This window comes from Anomalospiza imberbis, chromosome 3 (genome assembly GCF_031753505.1).
Source record: "Anomalospiza imberbis isolate Cuckoo-Finch-1a 21T00152 chromosome 3, ASM3175350v1, whole genome shotgun sequence".
Taxonomy (NCBI): Eukaryota; Metazoa; Chordata; class Aves; order Passeriformes; family Viduidae; genus Anomalospiza; species Anomalospiza imberbis.
In genome coordinates, this window is record NC_089683.1 from 100362305 (window position 1) to 100383891 (window position 21587).

General features: G+C 41.3%; 1 long non-coding RNA gene across 1 annotated transcript; it reads right to left on the reverse strand.

Annotated features, from left to right (window-relative positions):
* Nucleotides 1-435: 435 nt before the first annotated feature.
* Nucleotides 436-17210, reverse strand: LOC137471602 (uncharacterized). The gene is made up of 6 exons (XR_010997711.1): nucleotides 17117-17210; nucleotides 13730-13984; nucleotides 10213-10287; nucleotides 7776-8001; nucleotides 1033-5237; nucleotides 436-955 (listed from the first exon to the last, which is right to left on the reverse strand). It is a non-coding gene; the product is annotated as an uncharacterized lncRNA (long non-coding RNA).
* Between the last annotated feature and the right edge of the window lie 4377 nt (nucleotides 17211-21587).

Genomic DNA, 21587 nt, shown 5'->3' on the forward strand with positions numbered 1-21587 from the left:
ATGGGTGAGGGCTTGAGGGCTTTTCTGTTGTTCCTTTGCTCTTCTAATGTGAAGGACTGTGAGATATCTTTGAACCAGCTACAGATGTGAAATTTAGTAAACAAGTATTCTTTATCCCATTTCTGTTAAGAGTTTGTCCTGACAGATGTCTTCCTCCTGAGGTTTAGACCACAGTTTAATCCTTTTTTTCCCCCTTTTTTTCCACCTTTAGCCCCTGAAGCATTTCACAACATGATGGGCAAAGGCCCAGTAGTAATTAGGTTGACTGAACACTGGAAATGTAGACAAAATAAAAGGCTGAGGTCTCAGTCATGACAGCCCACGTTTCTGAGAGTACCTGTACCCAGGTGTGTGAAGACTTGGGTCCTGCTGCAGCTTGGGGCTGCAGGCTCAGATACACACACAGAGCTCCTATATTCCCTAGGACAAACCCACCTGTCCCTGCTGCTCCCGTGTTGTGCCCATAGAGCAGGGAGGGGAGGAGAGGCACACAGGTTAACACAGTGGCAGTGCACAAGCTGCCAGGTGTCACTCATCTGACCTGCACTGAAGAGGGAATCGTGTTTTTCAAAACTTTCCATCATGCCATACAAAACACTGAATCCTCCCAAATCTGTAAGGGATAGCCTGGCATGATGCCCCAGGTCATGTCTTACATAAAGAGTTATTTTTCTCCTGCACAATGCTTTATATCCTACTTTTACAGATATTCACTTAGCTACCTTAAATCATAACAGCCAGGCCTCTTTATTACTGTGCTTAACTCTTGCTTAGCTCAGGGCATGTTCCCATTCCTCAGGCTTCAGAAACCACTGAAACTCTCACATTTTCCTGGTGGCTGCCTTCTTGCAGCTGCCCTCCTCCCACCAACTGGATCACCTGCCAGGCTTTCTAGTGCACAGGGCACAGCAGCCTCCAAGTGGAGTATTTGACTGTTTGAGAGGTGATTAAAAGCCTGGGGGGAAAAAAAACTGAGCAATACTGTAGCTCTGAAGGTGCAAGAATCATTAGCCCTGGAGATGTGAAGGTCACCTGGTTCATGTTGAGCACGCTCCCTGGTCACTTACCTGACTGTTGAGCTGGAGAGATCCATTTCCATGTGCTGGGGTTCCATCTCCATCCTTGCTGTGAGGAGGTGTTCTGGGGTGATACCACTGCCTGCTCAGCAGAGGCTTCACACACCCTGCCATCAACAGGGGCAGCCTTTGAGGCCACACCAGCCTGGCAGAGAGTGAGTAAGCCATTCTGGCAGTGTTAACATCACCACTGATGCCTAAACTTGAATCCAAATTTTCACCAGACCAGTTCTTCCCAAATTTTCTGCTAACAGCGAAGCTCCTCTGCGGTTTCCCAGCTGCAGATGTGTGTCCATCCCATGGAGCCCTGAGGGAGGGATCCTGGGGAGTCCTCTGTGCTGACCTGAGGGGACCAAAGGGTCTATCTTGAATTTAAGGGCTGTTCTACCCAGGGCCAGGATTCAAGCTGATTGTGCAGTCCAACAGATCCCACTCAGAGGCTTTGGATCCCTTTACTTGCCTTGTTCTCTGAGGTTTATCCTAAAGAAATCAGGTTACAATTGTCCCTCCTCTGCTTAAAGCTTGCTGGAGTAGGTTTAGATGGCCACTTACTGTAAGCTTTTCACTGCTGCAAGTTACAATTTGCCAGAAAAACTTTACAAGACAAAACTTTTATCCCAAAAGTAATTTCTAGTAACTCTGAACTTCTGAGATGTTTGATGACAAATGTCAAAGCAAAACTAAAATGTGCAGACTGATGTACAACTACTAGGGAGAGGAAAGTTGGACACGGATATTAAAAAATTAAAAGAGTCAACCTTTAATCAGCAATTTTATGTTTCTTATGGAACAAGGAAATAAAGAAATATACAGCCACTCAGGCCAAGTGAAACCAATAGAGAGTAATTAAACTTGCATTTATCAAAACAAATAGCCAGTACAGAAATATCAGTGTATTTTTTCCCTCAACACCTATCTGATAAAGACCTTTTGGCTGTAATATTGACATTTTTGTGACTATTGAGTCATTGGAGACTCACCCACAGCAAAATAAAATAAAACCCCTACTTTTAAGCACCAAATTCTCTTGACCAATGCAAGTGTTTTACTGCTGTGTACTAGGGCATTCTGGGCAGCTTATTTTCATCCAGAAAAAATAAAATAAGCTTTCCCAGTAGAAAAACCCTCTCTAGCCCCAGAGGATATGCTGGCACTAGTGTAATTAGAGAGGTGAGGAATCAGGTAACACCACCAACACTGCTTTATCTTTATCAACTGGGAAAAAAAAATCAGTTAAGTAAATGCCTTTAAATAGTTAAAGCTGCTGAAGTTAATGCATTGTGGGAGTTGAGTGTGCTTTGTTTATGTGGTAAATTTATTTGCCAGGTACAGCATGAGCACAGCAAACTATGATGTTTGTCTGGAATTCATGAATATTCAGTTATGGGCAGCTTTAAGCACCAGACTGAGTTAGGACACAGTACATGGTAGTATAATTTATTGGAATAAGCTGGTCTGCTGGAGAAAAATGTTTTGAAAGATTTTAGATGTTTGGGTAAAGAGTTGGCAAAGTGTGCAATCCAATTCCCATCATGAGGTAACCTATCATCAAACACTGGTTCCCAAAAAAAAATCTGGCAGATCTGAAGTTTACCACATTATGTCTCCCAATCTGCTTTTGTTGCCTTTCCCTTCCTCAAACTCTGAGGCTGTGTCGTGTTTTCCCTGCAATGCTGAGAAAACAGAACGCTTTGCCAGTTACCTCCTTACTTTTGGTTATTTTTAAATCTCCACAAAAGCTCCCGCTTTTTTCTGTAGCCAATGCCTTTTGTTTATGGAAGCAATTCCAATTTATTTTCTATAGGGAAAAAAAAATCTTCTGCCTCGAAAGCACTGCAAGTATCCATATTGTTCTCCTGCATTGTTTTCCTTATAAAAAAGGAATTCTTTGGAACCGCAGAGGAATTGAGTCGCCTCCACTCACTCATTTTTAACCCCTCCCAACTCTCAAATAGTGGCTTTCAAACAGTGACCTTTCCTTTTCATGAAGGCCAGCTTGTTATTTTGGGTTGGATTTCCCTGCCGATTGTTCTGCGTTTCCTCCCGCGTTGCTCTGCGGCGAAGCCGCTGCCGCCGTTACTGCTCCCAGTGGGATAACCAGGGTGACCACCACCCTTTGTTCCTCCCCCCAGCCCTGCTGCTCTTGGGGGCTCGGGTGCAACCATGGGGAGAGCCAAACCTCTGGCAGCCTTTCCCATCTTCACCTGGATGGCCCAAAACCATCAACTTCTGATAACAGCCACAAATTATAAAATCCTGGCAACAGTGGCCATTAACCACCTTGTACACGTGGTGGTATAACCATCATTTAGATGCTCAGAAATGCAACAGCAGCTTTCTAGAACTGCTCTCAAAGAGCTTCACCCATGGGTGACATAGGGAGACACACATAAAAACCTGACCTTTCCTGGTGAAACAGCTGATCCACTTCTCTGCATGGGAATAAGCACCTCATTTATGTTCTGTGAGAGTAATTACGTGTCATCCCTGTGTATTCTCTTTCCTGTAACAAGCTTTTCCTTAATATTATGAACCTCTTAGAAGGACATGCAGAACCAATCCCTTTTCACATAGTACCTCTGCAGGAACTGGTTTGGGTCACTACAAAATGCTGAACCCACAAGCAAAAAGCATGAGACACATGTAGGATTCAGGGTGAGCCTTGAAATCAGTCAAAACCTCTAATATAATCTTTAAACAGAATCCTGACTACCTGAAGCAGAGAGGTGCAAAGTCCACCCACTCCAGGGTCGAAACAGCCGAGATATAAAATACAGATTCATTGTACTGAAGGATCTCATCTCGATTTCCAGATGCTGCCACTGAGTCTGGTAACAAGTCCTGTCAAAAATAAACTGGGACATCGCAAATACACTCAGCAGAAAAACATGTACATCTTGATTCCTTGAGAACTGCTGCAGGCCTAGGAATCTGGAACTCTGAGCAGATGGGCTTTGTTTTAGGAGCAACATGTTCTGCTGCATTCAAAGAAAATGTTCTCAGAAATTCCAGCTCATCGGGAGTTTGAAAGCTCCTCATTTTGGCCTGATTTTGGGATATAACCCGCGTGTGAAGAGATGAGGTTTCTCGGTATCTTGTGAACTTGAAGTGCTGCTTTTCAGCCGCAGCCCATCTAGATCCTGCCTTCAACTTGCATGTACAAGGCACAGAGACAATAAGTGGAGTTTTCTAAATACTCATTTAATTTTCAAGTTGTTTATATTTCAGAATTCAAATTGAGACAAATTGTATTCCTTTACCCAAAATATTTGTAAAATTTTTCACTTCTGTTTCTTTTCCAGTAATAGTTTCCATCTGCTACTAACTGCATGGAAAACCTCAATGTCAAAATTTTAAGAAATGCTTATCTATTTTTGCATCTATTTAGAAATTTTACAAACTTCAGGTAAAGGAGAAAAAAAAGATGATCCTAATATAATATTTTGTCTTGTACTTATTTAATGCAGAGGTGTGATACGAAGCTGAGATCCTGTGCTAGCCAAACTTTTAATGCACTACACTAAGAATATAGGTAAAGCCTTGAATAATTGGAAGAATAATAAAATAAGCAGGAACAAAAAGGAGAAAATGACCCTCCCACCAATCCCTTCAACATTGGCAAGTACCTACTGTGTTCAAAAAACAGAGTGTGAGGCAGAAGGAAGGTGACAAAAAGGAGAAAAAACAACATCTAAAATTTCAGAATGTTTCCTGAAGATCCAAACAAGATGAAAATTTAAACTTAAGGAAAATATTTTGGTGCACCAAATACTTTTCATACAAAAGTCTCTATTTTACAAGATAAATGTTTAAGATATAAATGTTGGCCATCTGTAAGTGCAGCAGTGAGTGAGGCAGCAAGATGGAAAAGGTGTCATGGCAAATTGCCTTGCCTCCCTCTGGAGTGCTGCACTGCAATGAGTTGGCCCTGGTCCCAGAAGCAGCAATGCCATATTTGTATTGTGAGAAATGCAAGGTGCTCAGGCCTGGGAAAAGACCTCTTCTTGTGTCCACACTGCCTGTTCCAGAACTGCTTCAATACCACATTTCTCACTGCATCCAGAGTGAAACTTTTCCTCATCTCTGTTTCTGCTTATAGGGAAATCACTTTTTGCTCCGTGTGAGAAATTTGGGCTACAAATGCAGCAATGAATATTCTACCTAGTAGGAAAAAGGGAAATAAATATGTATAAGTGGTTCTCCTGCTATTTGCGTGGGCCTGTGTGTGCCTGAGCACAGGCAAACATAAATACACACATATCTTATGCCCACAGAGTATTTGTGTGTGTTCAGTGGCTCAGTTCCAGTGCAACTACAAACACCCGTGCTCATTATAGGAAAATGTGTGGCTCTTGCTTGAAAACTGTCTGAAATCTATAAAAACATAAAGGCACCTGCCTCACACAAAACATCTCCCCTGAGCTTGTTTTATCGAGCAGTGTTTATATTTGGAGTGTACGTGACACTCTTCACTTGAGACACCATAATCCAAAAGTCCTCCAAAGGTTATTCCAAACTATCTGACAAAAAAGTATTAACATCCTTCTTCAATCACTCATTTAACCAGTTCTTAACACATCTTCTCACCCTCTCATAGATCCCTCTCCCTAGAACCCTTCTATTCATCCCACTAATTAGAGGCAGATTGATTTTTATCATTTCACCTTCTGCTGCCTTATTGATGCACAGCTTGTCCAGAGGGCGGACAGTCACCTTGTGGTGGCAGTGACAGAGAAGCTCAGTCAGATGACACTGATTCTCTGGGTTGAAAGGAAGTTGGGGCTATTCTGATTTACACAAATCCGGTATCTTTCACCGTAATGATGAGGACTTTTTTGAGAGCTAAAGCTGAATTATAAACTGATCCAGCTTCCCAGCAGCAGTCATCTGTGTTTTAAAATGAATGTCTTTCTTTACAGAATCTGAGATTATCTGCTAAGTGATTACATACCTACACACATGGCAAAAGATTAGCACCTTCCCTGCACCCCCCTCAGTGTCAGTGTTATTCTTGTGTGCTCAGCCACCTCTGCGGGCCCACTCCAGACATGAGCTGTGAGAAACTCAGTTGTTGATTTACAGGGAAAGTTAAGAAAATGATGGGGGGCACATCTTTCCAGCAGTTCAAAGACTGTTCAAACAGTTCTGCTTCTTCTGCCTGTCTCTCTCTCTTTTTATTTATTTTTTTCCACATTTAGGCTTTAGTGTCTCTCTCTTTTCCCAGGAAGTTCAGCTGATCATCAGGCTATATATCCCATTTCCATGTTACTCCAACCTTACTTGAAGAGATGATGTATTTGATAGCTTTTAGCTAGGCTTTATCACTCCGGATTTCCCCTTTTTTCCACTTTGCACTTATGATTTGTGATGGGCAAATCTCAAAAGATTAGAAACTTGGCTTGGATAAGCAACCCTATGTTTGAAGTTTACATTTCAATTTTCAGCGATCGGGGTCGCTGCAACAAGTGTCTGAATTACCTGCCTCAGATTCATGGGATTTGAATGACCAGAGACTTTGGCATACTTTAGGAAGAGGAATAAGCTGATAGCTGTATTTCCAGCTAACATAGTTACCTTGCCCCAAAATTAAACAGACCAAAGGGATTTATTGATTTTCAGTCACATCAGGGGAAATGAGAGCTGAAGGCATCAGAGGATTGTTTGACTTTGGAGCAGGACTCAAATGCTGTATCCCATGTAAAGGCTTTACCCTTTGGATGCTCTGGCCGGACAAGGGGCAGGGGTAGAGATGAAAGCTGTGAATGCTTGTACAGGTGATGTCCTGTCAGAAAATAAAATGTGTGTACTCCCCAGATTGCACCAGTGACTGCAAGGCACCTGTATTTTCCTCTGGACTGCAGAGTGCACTCTTAGCTCTCCCTCTCTGGAAGACTCTGTTATTGTTACTGTGAAAACCTTAACTGTGATTCTTCACTGACATTTGGCACCACTTTCAAATCAACTTTCCATAGAGATAGACTGACTACAAAATTGGCCTTGACTGTATTTTCTCACTGAGAATGCAGACAGGAGATGAAAATCAAAGTTTAATCCTGTTGCCTGCAGAAGCAAAGCACAAAACAATGCCTATCTGGGATGTAGCATCTCTCTTTTTATTTATCTATTGTATGTCTGTGTCTGAGACAAGTATTTTCTTGCTCTGTTTCCAAACAGCAGAGCATCACAGAAAATACCTCTGATGAACAAAACAAATGTATCTATTTTTTTGGTAAGGTTTTACATCAGCTAAAAAGAAATCTGGCTACAGACAACAGAAGTGTCTGACTAAAACTGGGTGGAGGGTTGATGGAATTTTGATTTGTCAAAAAAGTTCTCATCAGGGAGCTCTGAGGGTTATAAGCAGGAGACAAAGCAGTTCACAAGTTTTTTAGCTCAATTTTTGCAGACCTGAAGAAGTCTAGCTGTAAGCATTTTGGGGCAGGAGCTGGGTAAACATTACTGATATTGGCCACAGGTATCTAAAATGGCAACACAAAGCAAATAATTTCTCCAGTGCCGGCAAAATGAGTGCTGAGCTCTTTGGAAGATCTGGCCTGAGAAAAGTGGTACAATGAAGAACAAAATGGTTTCCTCAAATGGGTGGTACGAGGCTTGGGGAAGAATGTTTGTGGAGCACTCAGCCCCTGGTATGAAAAGGTGCTGTAAAAGTTCAAAGTATTATTGTTATGGCATACTTACTCAGCAAGGCAGGGAATATCAAAGGCTTTCTTCTCCCAGCTGGCTCGGCCTTATCTCAAGGAACTGTTGGTGGGTGGTGATGGCTCTCAGGGACTGGTGATGACAGAGGAGTGAAGGCACTCACTTTCCTTGCAGAGCTGCTCTGGGCACCCTCCTGCTCCTGCCAAGGCTCCAGTTCCTCTGTGGTGCTTTTTGGTGCGTGCACACCCAGTTCCCAGAGAAAAGCCTGGAATGAAAACACAGAGCTCTGACACCTGGCTAATGGAGGCACTCAGGCAAGGCCTTTCACTCGCGACTGGTATATTGGGAAATAATTGATACTAATTGCTTCAGACATTCAAGGCTGCTGGCCCTCCTTCCTACAGGCTATTTTTAGGCCCAATTAGGCAGATGAAGTGACACCAGAATTAATTTGGGTACACTCAAATGTTTGGGCTTGCTTTTTTTTTTTTTTTTTTTTTTAATGCTTTTCTCTAGATATATGGCAAATTTCTGAATTACAAAAAGCAAATAAAGGGATTTTTTTCTTTCCCCCCTCCTCTACTAAGTGATGTTCAAGCACTGAAAGATTTGCTCACTGCAAAACCACTTAGGGCTGATTGCTGGGGAATTTCCTCTCAACACCTTAAACCCAAAGCAAATAACAGAATATGAAATAACACATATTCTTGACATCAGGCTGCATGAGAGCTCCTCCGGGTCTGTCACAAAGGCTACCAACCCACCCATCAGAAGATAAAATACAATTAACTAATTCATTATATAAATATTTTGGGTGGGGAGATATGAATTGGCTTATCTCTATTATTGTTATCATTATTATTAGCTGCTGTTTGCTAAGACTGAGTTTTTCAAAGCCTTCTTTCACAGTAAGGAGCCCAAATTCCCATGTTAAATCCCGCCCTAAATTTTATGGTGATAGCTTTTTCAAGCTACTGGGGAGCACAGGCAGGGAGGGAAGTATAACTGCTGAGATAATATTCATGGCTGTTATTACCAGAACTTATGGACAAGCTATTCCTGTGCTATTTGAACATAATTCATACATTTGGGCTAAGGGGAGATCCATAAGTATTCTCCAGCAATGCCCCAACCTGTGTGCCTGTGTGATGCTTTCCCAGATAAGAAGCTACTGTAACTACCATGGAATAGGCAAAACCTGACTGCTGGCCTCTGCAGTTATTGTGCTTTCACAAACCCTTCTAAAACCTGAAAGCTTCCCAGTCCTCTGGAACAGGCAAGCCATGAGCTGCCCTAGGTTCAGAGGCCAGCCATCAGCTGGGTGAAATGCTGGTGTTGCCCAAGCCAGCAGGAGTTCTGCCCCTGAATTTGGCAGGGCAGCTCTCTGCCTTTGCAGGGCAAGCCAGGGACGAGCTCTGTCTACCAAGCCCACTCCTGTGGCTCAGCGTGAGTGCGTGTTGGCCGTGCGAGGTGACGGCTCCTGTGCAGTGCTCAGCCTGCAGGACGTGCCACCAATGCCACCAGCTTTGTCCCCCATGGGAAGAGAGGTGGGGAAGCTGGGTTTTGGCCTTTGCAACAGGCAGGGCTCGCAGGATCAGCTGCCGCAGCAGCTGTGATGTGAGTGCCCTGATTTTGCCTGTGCCTTCAGTAACCCCAGGCTGATACATGATGGAAGTGGTCATGAAATGGCACCTGACTGTGAGACACAACCATCCTGCCCCCGGGGAAACCAGGACTCCACTCTCTGATGTAAACACAGCACTAGGTCAGAGCATTCCTAATGGAATTGAGTGACAGGCTTCCCTTGCTCTTATGTCACAGTCCCAATTTTGCACTGTGTCACGTCATAATTAAGTACAAGAATTTGAGTCTGACTGCAGTTTACCTTCACATAAACTAAGCTTTAATAAGTATCTGATACTTAGGAAAAAACCCTTTAATACATCAGCAGAAACAAATGGGTTTTTCTCTGTTATTAGTACCTTTTACAATATCACACATACCTCTCTAATTTCTTTTTGAAGGCAACACATACATAGTTTTGAATCTCGAGGTTTTTTCTCACCTGTATCTCCTAAGTATGTCTCAGCACTAGGATGGTTGGTGACAGAGGAGCAACTAATACTTTCTAATAATAAGTTACAATTCTGGGGCAGAAAAACTTAAAATATCACCAGCTTCTCAATATTGAACTGCTCCAAGATGTATTTATTTTAGACAATTCAGGCTGTAACCTTACCTCAAAACACTGAGTCATAAAAACTACTTACATGAACAAAAGTCCCAATTAATTGAAAAAAGTCCTTTTAAGTGCAGTTTTTAAACCTGAAGTCTTCATAAGGTGCTTGCCCTGTTTCCTCCCCTAAAAGGGTTTGTAGTTCCTGTGAATCCCTGCCTCATCACCCACTTCCCTGGCTCACATCTAAGCACCATATTCACCTTTTTATCTCCACCTGTGCTTTGCAGTGAATCTTACCATGGCATCTCTTTAAGCAGTGCCAGCTGATGGTGCTGAGACCCACTTACAGAAAGATCTTCAGACTATAAAAAGCTAAAAAAAACCAAAACACAATATGTATTAATAATATATTTTCAGAGACTTGCAGGAAGCATTAGCAACTGGTCTCTACCAAGACAATGAGCCATGAGGAAAATACTGAGCTTCCAAAATGGCAAAAATAATACTCTCACAGGCACAACATCAAGAGAGATTTGTTCTCTGTCCTTGTCTGTGACACAGATAATGGATTCTTCAAATCCCTGTCTCTCAGCAGCTTCATAGCAGGACATCCCTGCAAAGTCACTAAAAGCTGAATCTCACAGAGAAAAGTCGCTTTTCCACAGTCTTTCAAGAAGTATTTGTAAAAAGGGACAATGCAGAAGAAGAGGGAAAGGAAAACTGCTTTAAATATTTGAAAGTAAATTGGAGTTTATCTACAATAGCTTTGTGTTGACACTAGATATTCATGCATTAAAATTTTCCTGACTTTTCTAATAGAAATTACTCCAAAGGAGTAAATGCTTTGCTACAGTCTCAGTTTCATGCCCATGAACATACCAGAGATGAAAGGTACCTGGCTGAATTTGGGTAAAAATAGATGGGATTTTGAAAAGCGGGAAGAAATGCCTGGGAAAAGTCACCTACATATGGTCTTAATCATGCCAGTGGATAACCCCCACATTACCCTTTAAAAGGTCATCTGATAAACATGAACATTGGGCTTTTCTCACAAACCCAACACCTAAAATTGCTTCAGGCTACTGTAATACGGCATGAGAAGTTAAATTAGAAGCATATATTTGGTAATAGCACCTTTGAGAGGGAGTCTTCAAAAGCCTGTGCCCCCATTAAAGGATTAGAAGTCCAGCACACATATCAGCAGCTACTCTCCATCCAAAGAGAAACAGAACAGGAGACAGAAATCAGCATTTCGTTCTGATTAGTTTCTTTGATTGATGTAATGTCTTAATTACCTTTTTTTTAAAAACATTGCTGCAAGCCTGCCACTGAGGGAAGTAATATAAAGAATACCACTATGAAGTAGAGATTTCAAGCTCTCCCTTATCTCTCGCGGGTCTGGTAGTGATCTTTCAAAAATATTTGGTGGTGAGACACACAGAATAAAGCAGTCTCCAAGCAGCTGGTAGTCATGGGTCCAATTGTTTTCAGGGGTATCCAATATCCAAGTTACAGACTTGGAGGTAAAATCATTCAAGAATAAGAATGGGGTCATTAAATACTTCTGGAAATGCTCTAATTCAGTATGAAACAATGGAAGATAATTTAAAAAAGAAGCAGGGATAATTAGTCAGTACATTCAAAAGCACTTCCTTGTTGTTTGGGCATTTTCCCTTCTGGAAGCAAATCCATTCAATTTTCCCTGAGTGCCAACATTTGGAGGTTATTTGCCCCAAAGGCAAATAGATCAGATTGTCCAAGAAATAAGGATGAAGGCAAAGGGCACACCCTAAGGATTGAAGATTGGCTGAGAAATTGGAGAGTTTAAGGGAAAATAAATTCTCTTGTCTCAAGGTCACTGATGATTTTAGGATGTCTTTAAATGGCGAAGAACACTCCTAACCACAGTTTTTTATACTTTTGGTGTTTTTCTCTTGCTTCTGACTCAAAGTTCAGGGCATCTCTCCACTTTCCAAGTAGAGTTCTGAGTTGTGCTGTGGCATTTGTGGGTTTTAAGAAAGGATAGATGGAAGTAAAGTTTTGCTCCGATTTTGACAGTGTCTTGCAGCCAGTCAGAAAATCCTCTGCACATGGGTTTTCATGGAATTTCCTATTTATTTCACCCCATATAATGAAAAGATATCCATCTTTTCACTTCACAAATCAGGAAACAAAATTTCCTCAGTGCTGGCTGTGCAATTCTTGCCCAAGAACTGGTGATCAGGCTCTGCACCTTTTACCAGATTTCAGGATTTGTGGGGGGTATAGCCTTAATTTCTGAATCTGTTAGAGGTGAGCAAGGAATGACAGAAGCGGTCTTGCCTTCAGACACAGTGACTTTGAACTCCTAAATTTTCTTTCTCTAAAGTCCTAAGTTATCCTCATGGGTTTTCTCTCCTAGATTCATGAGAGCAGTAGAGTAGCTCAACTGAATTTTCTTTCCCACCTCCCACTGAAGAGGGACATTTCTGAGGCCATTTTTCCCAGTATTTCTGTGTTTAACAGGTCTCACCCCCACAGACTCCTATCTTAAGAGCATACAAGCAGGAGCAGGCTGCTGCAGCAGGAATCCAGAAGCTGGAGCTGTCAAACCAAGCCTTATTAGATACCAAAGGGGCTAATAAAAGAATGGGTGTTTGTTGTATTTCTGGCAGGGATGGTTGCTGAAAAGCCTGGAGAGAAGGATCCGAGACACCTCAGCCCCCAAGTTCCGATGGGTGTATTTCTAGTTGATCAATCTCTCTGTCTTTGTGCCTGAGCTACTTCCCACTTCAGGCCTCTGACAGCTGGACAAAGCAGGGTTTGAGCTGTGTCTTGCTCTAAGTAAGTGTGGAGAGATGTTTTCAGTCTGACCTTGCCAAATCAGGCCCAGGCTTGGGGCGTTTGCTGAGGTCCAGGGAAGATTTTCCCACTGAATCGCAAGTGGCAAAAACAAATTCTATCCACAGCAATGTGCTGGAGTACTGAAGTGACAAGTGTTTGGGGAGACAGGAATCTACCTTATGATGTAGAGCCTTTAGCTTCATAGAGCAGAAGAAAATACTTATATATGTTGATTTGGTGGTGGTGGGGATTGTTAAAAGCTAATTATAATTTGACAAACAGAAGGAATATATTTAAGCACACAGTGGATGTGTTCATGATTATCCTTCTATATTAAAGAGATAAGATTTGGCAAGAGCAAATGTGGGCTTTGTTTGGCTTTTTGTTCTCAAGTTCTCATATTTTCTTAAAGACCATCAGATAATAAGATGTAAAAGCACACATACAGATATAATATGGTGTAGAAATGAACAGAATATCATACCAGACAGCGAAAGCAAATTTTCCACATTTAAACACTTTTGTGCATTTTCCCTATCTACCTTTTTTCTCCTGCTCTTAAAACAATTAAAAACCCAATTCAAATAATGGCAAACTCCCTTCAAGATTTTACCCAGGATTTCCATTCCATACAACAATAGCTCCCCTCCCTCACTTGTCACCCTGATCTCTGTTTCTTCCCTCTAGTCAGAATTGTTGCTGTGCTAAATAATTATAATGCCACTGGTCTGTTCCTAATCACCTTTTACACCTAGGACTGTTTTATTTCGTACATTGCCCTGAGTATTTTTACTGTCCTGAGAAAATATTTTGCATGAGTGTGTCATATGATAATGATAAATACAGTGGCTGATACTTCATAAAGTCAACAATGGGCCTTTTAAGATATTGCAGAGGATTTCTGTTCCGCTTTTAAATAGCAACTCTTCCATAACAATAATGATGATGATGATGACAATAATATTCTCAGTCCTCTACCAAGTGTACCAACTTGTGCCAGAGATGGAGAGAGATGAATTAATAATATTCATGTCCTCCTTTCTCCATAGGAGTAGAAAAGGTGTGACAACAAATCGTGCTTCAAGACTTGCTCTTGAACCCTCTTTTCAGCCAGCCATAGCTCATATCTGGGACTAGAACAGGGCAAGCAGCCAGGCACCTTAGCTTGTACTGCTCAGTACCAGTCTGGCTCCACATTTCTGCATTTCCTGGTAATGCTCAATCAGGCACGATTACAAAGGGTAGCCTGGAATGAGTAAGAGAAAAATGAGATGTCAAATCTTACATTTAGAGGATTTAGCAAAGCATGTAAATAAGTTATGGCATTGATATCCTGACAGATTGCTCAGCCAGGGGACTGGAAATGGAAAATGAAAAGTCTATTGATTAAATAAATGAATTTTTAAATCTAAAAGTGGTTTTAGTATATTAATACCCTCTTACACTGAATCCAAATTTTTCTCCCCTAGGCAAAGCCTCAACTTATACATATGCTCAAGTTCTCCACCTCAGCCAGTCAAGTCTTTTTTGCTTTACACAGTGGGAAGTTGTGACCCTGATTTCAAGAACCACACCGTGTGCCAAAGGCCAGGAATCCTGGATTATCCTACAGAAGTCAGTTCCCAAACTCCCTCCCGGCATATTAAACAGCAACATGTTCAAACAGAACAGTGCAGGGGAAAAGCCAAAGGAACCCTTGTTTGTTGAGCACACCCATGAATGTGTTTCCACCAGCTCCTGTGAGCAGCCTTTCCCGGCACAAACCCGGCCCCCAGAGAACTGGATATTGTACTGATGTCAGAAACATGCTGCCCCAGACAGGGCTCGTTTGCCAGATTTCTGTTAAGGGGGCAAGAAACAGCAGCCTTTTTTGGGACTTTTCTCTGCAGCAGATAACTGAGACCAACCTTCAGACGCTGGAATGTGGGCTCAGAAGATGCAGGTTCCAGGTCCAGGCCTGTTGCTGACCTACTGAACAACATCAGACAGGTCATTTCATGCCTCTGTATAATGCACATAATGATACTGAACTCCTCTGTGAAGTGCTTTGAATCTCACTGGGAGAAAAAGTCTGTAACCCCCCCCAAATATTTAATGAATAATGAATTGCAGGGACGATAGTACATGAAATGTGTAACAAAAAGCCATTTAAAAGCTCAGTGTGTGGCAAGTTAACAAAACATGGGTGAATTGGAGGCTCAGTTCTCATAATTCTCCCTCTCATCTAATAAAATGGCTTTTTGAAGTCTGGACAAGTGAAAATGGACTTACTAATTGCATCTTGCTCATTTCTAGATGGAAAGATTAATCACAGGAGCCAGGGGGGGAGTTTTTTGGCCCTTGACTGATTTAGTCTAAGTGGTCAGGGAACATTAGTAGGATGTATTAGTGGGAATCACTCAGCAATACCAGTTTTGTCTGAATCAGACAAGAAAAAATTAATTTTTTGCTCTTACTGGGTTTAATCCTTTTGGAGGTTCAACTCTTTCAAATGTGGATCAGGTTGATCCTAAGTCCACTACACCATATTTAACTCTGGAGCCACTTTTCCTACCTGATGACTCAAGACTTGGGAGTGGGTCTGTCTGCCTGCTCAAAGCTGAGGTGGGAGAGAAGGTGAGTGCTGTGGTGGGATTCTCCACGGGGCTGAGCTATTCCAATAAACACGCAAAGCCCATGTGCTCTGCTCTGTGGCTTTGTGTGTGATTTGGCTGTGTGGAGGGTGCCTTTCAGCGTGCTTTTACATGTGGTTTGGCCATGCTGAGGCTGTTTCACAGCTTGCTTTTACATGTGGTTTGGCTGCAGCCAGGCTGATTTACTGAGAGTCTTTACATGGAGCTTGGCTGTGTTATACTGAGGTCTGCATGTTTGGCATTTTACTACTCCTGCACTAAGACAGTGCAGGTCTTAATTCTGGAGAACAATTTAGATAAAGTGAGAAGTCAAACCTAGCCTGGCACTGCTCCCTGCAGCACCATAATAAAAATCCTCAAGCACTGTAATGTCCCAGCTTCCTCCACCACAACCAAAGTGCTGCTGTCCTGGCTCCTGAAGTCGAATGCTTTCTGTTTCAGATGCAGGGGATTAGATGTAAATCCTTCCCTCCATTTCAGAGCTGGGATCCAAGTGGCTTCCAGCCACGTCAGCTGCTCCACCTTGGTGTGGGTTGAATGTATAGTCAATAATGTATTACATAAAGAATGTGAATTATTAAACCTTTTCAAAACCAACAATCTACAACCAATATTTCTCCAGGCAGTTTCAGCTTCATATATTTTAAAGCAACAAAACTCCCAGAAATTGTTATTCCCGACCCACACAAAACATGCTGGCAAACTTTAATGAGTAACTCTGAGGTATAAACATGGAAGTGTTATTTTAATGCAAAGATTCAGGCACAACTTTTGTCTAACATTAGCTCCTTTTGACACATTTGTCCACAGATTGGCCCTTTACAAACTGTAATAACTTTTGTCTGTGTAATATTAATCAAGCTAATTCCTTTCAGAGAAATAGGATTATTCACTAATTTTTCAGTCTCGCTCTTCTCTCCACTGTACATCTCTGATTTTCATTGCCTGGATCAAAATTCCCATTACCTGCCATTTTCTTGTTTTATGCTTCCAATGCAAGATGGAACAAAAACCTTCCAGGTTTCCTATCACATAGATGCCAGTGAAGTTCTAATTTTGATTTTCTTTCATTTTATATGCAGTAACTTAGATTTACATGTACACAGGTTTTATATCAATTGTCTCATAACTTGTCTTTACTTTTGCCTGTCAGGTCTCAAAGGAGATAAGGCTGGGAAGGAAAGTAAAGGGGGAATTACAGTTATAGCGAATTCACTTCCAAGAATCCACCTAGAGAGACAGATATAATTTCCAGATGCTATTGCAGGACTTAGCAACTTAACAGGGCATTAGGTGTCACTTAAAACTTTTAATCTCATACCAGGGACTGAGCTGCAAAAAGAGCCCAACAAGCAGAATACTGTAATAAAGTGGAGCAAATGCTACTCAATGAGCAAGTTTTCTAGAAACAAACATGCTCAGCAGATAGATTAGAAAAGGCAGAACAAATCCTTTCACTTTTGATCAGTTCTTGCAGCAGCAATCTGAGTGAGTCATCAGAAGAAAGAAATATTTTCTCAGTGAAAATGTGAAGGAAACACTCCAGCCATTAATGCTTTGACACAGAGAGAGCATTTGATAGTAAAATTTTTGAAATACTTGTCTGCATTCACTTTTTGTAAATTCTGCCTTTTGGTGAAAGTGTTCGGCATCCAGTCCCACTGCTGTGACCTGGATGAGAGCAGCATCTTCCGAAGAAGTTGCATGACTGAGCACAGCATTGTCTGGATGTCACTGTATTTTACCTGTTGTATTTTCCTTCAGCTCAGAAAGCTTGGTAGAACCTCCCTTTCCTGAATTCAGAGTGCATTTGCAGAATTTCCACTCCCAGAATAGAAGAAAGATGAAAAAAAAACCAAAACAACAAATGTTTAGAGGAGCATCTTTGTTGTTATTTGCTTGGGTTTACTTTGGTTTTGAGGTGGGTTTTTTGTGAGGTGAGTTTCCTTTTTTTAAAAACTTTACTTCTGATTCTGATGAAATAAAATTTTTTATGATCTAAATGCATCTCTTTTGGTTTCAGGACTGAAATTTTTTTTTCAGTTAGCATTTATAGAACAATTTACAATGTCAGATCAGTTTTCATAAACAGGTACAAAAATTCACAATAAAAATATTTTCATTGAAATTATGATATGCTTTTAGTAGAAGAGATGCACTTCAGATCCAAATTTTTTTTTTTCTCTGTAGAGTTCATGACTTGCCATGCAATGAGGGGACACTGGAATTTAACAGCTTTAACCCTGTTTCATTTATCTTTGTGATCATGCTGTAAACAGCCCACATGGAGACACCTGGGCCCATCACGTGGACTTGTAAAACACAGCAAGTAACACTGGCAAGGAAACATGCACCGTCCTCTCAGACCAAATTCCTGCTTAAACCCCTGAAAATAAGGGTCAAATTAAGGTGTTTCTTCTGCTAAAAAATAGCACCACTGGAGGCAGAAATGCTCAATATTCCCTGGAGGCTTCAGCTATGAGTTAATGTTTTCCAAACTCTTCCACTTGTTGGCTGAAATGAAGACAGGGTTTCTTCACCACTGTTATCATATCAGTTTTAATCAGAGTCCAGCATCTGCAGTACAAGGACTTGTTTTCAAATTAACCACATATTGCATCTCTTTGATCTTTTTTTACTGCCACTCGTTTATGGGATCCTCAGGAGATGGATTTGGAATTTTAAAGAGTTAAAAATCAAGAGTTTCAGAGTTCTCTCCCAAAACCTAGAACTTCTCATAGTTAGGTTTGTCTCCCAACTAAGAAAAGATAAAATCCCTTTTAATTTATTTTGGAACAAAAGTTATGACTTTTCCCTCAAGAACATCATTCTGATCTACATTCGCAGGAGAAGTGGTGGTAGCAAGCTTGGGATACAGCAGAAGAGCTGCCTAAAACAGAAGCAAGGTTTCTTCAGTTTTGCATCTTTTGTGGGTTCTGGTCTTTTCCCTTGTAGGTTTTCAGAGATAATGAATGAAAAATTGGTCCCTTGTTCTCAGAGGTGATATGACCTCAGCTGCACTTACCAACACCAGGCACCTGTAGACTCCCATGGGACAGAAGACATTTCAAAGACCAGTGGGACAGGACCACACCCATGGTATGTCTATCCCAATATTTCTGTTACTCTTAGCACCAGGCAGTAGGAGGATGAACTGGGCACAGGTTTTTACAAAAGCCCTGCAGGTACAAAGCACCAACGCTTTTCCCCTGGGACATTAGTGCTGAGCTTTGCTTTCCCAAGGCTGGCTCCTATCATTCCCAATGACCTGTGCTGGAGCAGCAGATTTTGTGACAGAGACAGTTGGAGCTGCCTGAATTATTTCTTTGAATTATTTTATTAAATTATTCCTTCTGCCAGCTCTCCCTCCCATCCTAACACCACCTGTGGAGTCTCGTTGGCAACTGTTGGGAATGCTGCACACATCGATGGCCAACATTCCTGCTGGGGCAGAAACAGGCAGTTGTGCAAGGAGGGATTGGCAGGTTGTGCTTTTCCTACACCACCTGTGAGCAAACACCTCACTGAACTGCTCAGGCAGTCCTGAGGCATGGAGATGCTTCCAGACATCTCAAGGGAAGGTAAGACGAAGAAAGTTCTTAGAATATTGTAATGAAGAACATTATTGTTCTCCTTTTACTAGAGATTCTCATTTTTTTCTCCATTTCCTTTTGAAAACAGACTAAAGGGGAGCTGAATAACAACTGAAAAACTTTCTCTTCCACTTGGGTGTGTCAGGAAAGACCTCAGGCTAGGATCAGGCCTCTGCTATGATGTGTCTTTGCTAGCATGGTGTCTTTGCAGGGAACAAGGGTACCACAGGCAGTGCTGAATCTTTCAACAAGGAAAGGTAAAAGAAGATGAGAACGAAGACCAAATTCAACTTTGGGAGAATGGACATCCCTAATCCCTGACAGAAATAAATGAGGATAATGCCTTTTCCATGCACTGCTGTGAGACACACGGGCTGAACTGGCTGCCACGGCATTTCTCCAGCAGCCACTGTTCCACAAATAACAAACCCCATCCAGGCAGGGTGAGCCACTTATGGAAACTTACCAGAAGCACAAAAAGATTATGTTTTCCTCTCCTTCTACCCAGTCAACCCTCCTGCTGGACAGAACGGCTCTGCAAACCCACATACAAATTCATGTTGCTGCTAATAGAATGCATCACTGAATTCCAATAACCAAACACATCCACAGCATCAGAAGAGCAGCTTACCATGAAGTGGTGTTTTGCACTGACCACTTAAAATGGTATAAAGATACTGAATCCTGGGAGTTCAGGGAAAAAAAAACAAAGATGCCATGTCAGTAGATGAACTCAAACTTTAAGAGCTTTTCCTATTATTTTTCTACTCATTAATGAGTCGATTCAGTCTCTATAGAAATTACTTCTTTCCTAAGTGCTAAACTCTGCACTGAACCCTGCTGTTGATAGAGGACTTTGAAGAAATCTATCTTCTCTCACAGTTCCTTTGCCTACAGAACATGAATTTGGTCCCAAGACTAATTCTCATGTTGAAAAGTTCTTCACATTTCTCAGCATTGTTTGATAGCAAAGAACACATTGAGAAGGGCTGCCCCTGTCTTCAGGGCGAAGTTCCTAAATTATAACTGGGAGAAGAAAGACTTTGCCACTAAATAATGTTAAGTGTAAGTAATAAAATAGAGGAAGGAATCAAGGTAGGAGACCCAATTTCTGGAGATTCCATAATAATAATTTATTCATTACTGGGGATAAGCCACACTGAAGGTGTTTGTAGATGTGAATTTTGACTAATATTTCTAAAAACTCTTCATCATCCTCATTTAATTGTATTGAAGAAAGAGGGATGCAGGAACCACAGAGCTGTAAGGACTGAGTAGGATCCAAGCAGTTACATGCATAAATACCAAAAAAATTCTTCTAATCTAGAGAGAGTTACAGATTCTGCCCTTTCCCCTGCTACTTCTGGCCTCATGGACAGACAAATTAGCAGTTAATGGAATTGTTAGTTCAGCACCTGGAGAAAATGCAGTGTGTCACTGGAGAGAATTTCCAAATGAAATTATGTACTTTGGCTCTATAACCAAAGAAATTTCACAGGCTTCAGGCCCTCCTGTAATGCACAAAAAAAAATCTCACTTACTGAATTTTCTTGCAAACCACCCTGTTTTTGGAACTGGTAAGTTATTTAGCTGAGCAATTACAAATGATATTAGAGTTCCTCGGATAAAAATCAACTAGAATAAAATTCTTTGTTAGTGGTGTTTTCCTACTTCTTCAGGTTTTCTATTTTCCTATGATTTTTAATAGCAGTCAGTACTCATTATAAAGTTTATCATCAGCACTTAAGCCTCAGTGCTGAAATTTGAACAGGCAACAATCTGCAGAGAGAAAACCTCACATATGCAGAAACACTGGGGCCTGCCTAACCCAGCTGGAAAACTCCTGAGGCAAAGGAAAGAGGGAATCTAGGTGAAAAAACTGCCTGTGGCAGTATATCCCATTGGAAAATTCAGGTTTCACATCTGCCTTGGTTGGCTTATAAATAAAAAAATAAAAACAATTTAACAGTTTGCCATCCTAGTTTTACCCAGTTGCTTGTGTTAGAAATTTAGCAGCATTAATAGAGATTTTTTGACTACTGAAGAAAACAATTTTCCCATGACTTATGCTGGTGTACTCTCAAATAAGAACTCTGAACATAGTTCATGTTTGAGGCAAGGAGAAAAATGTAAGTGCTTTAAATCAAAGCACAGGATTGCCGTGCTTTGATTTAAATTCATATATAAATGGATTTTTAATTTGTGAAAGCCCTAGACAAGATGAAACATGACCCTCCACAGAATTGTTCCTAGGCCTCAGTGGTAAGCTCCTGATTATGATGCTTGCCATGTTGCATCCAATTTCAGTGCAATTTTGAGTGTGGCCTTCCAGCAAAAACCATCATCTCAGCATGTTATCCTGAAATACATCTTAATAAATCACAGCCAGTATTGAAACTGAAGGGGTAAAGAGAAAACTTTTTACCAAGTTGCAATCAGTAGCCTTGAAAATGAAATATTCCTGCTAAATTCCCACTAAATTTTCTCCTGTGAGCAGGCTACACTGAGTTTTGTAGATAAGGGAGTATTGCTTCAAATGGATTAAATAGATGCATCAAATTTGATTTAAATTCTGAAGAGCTAAAAGAAATAGTTGTTTGTTTTCATGAGCAATACAATGAGT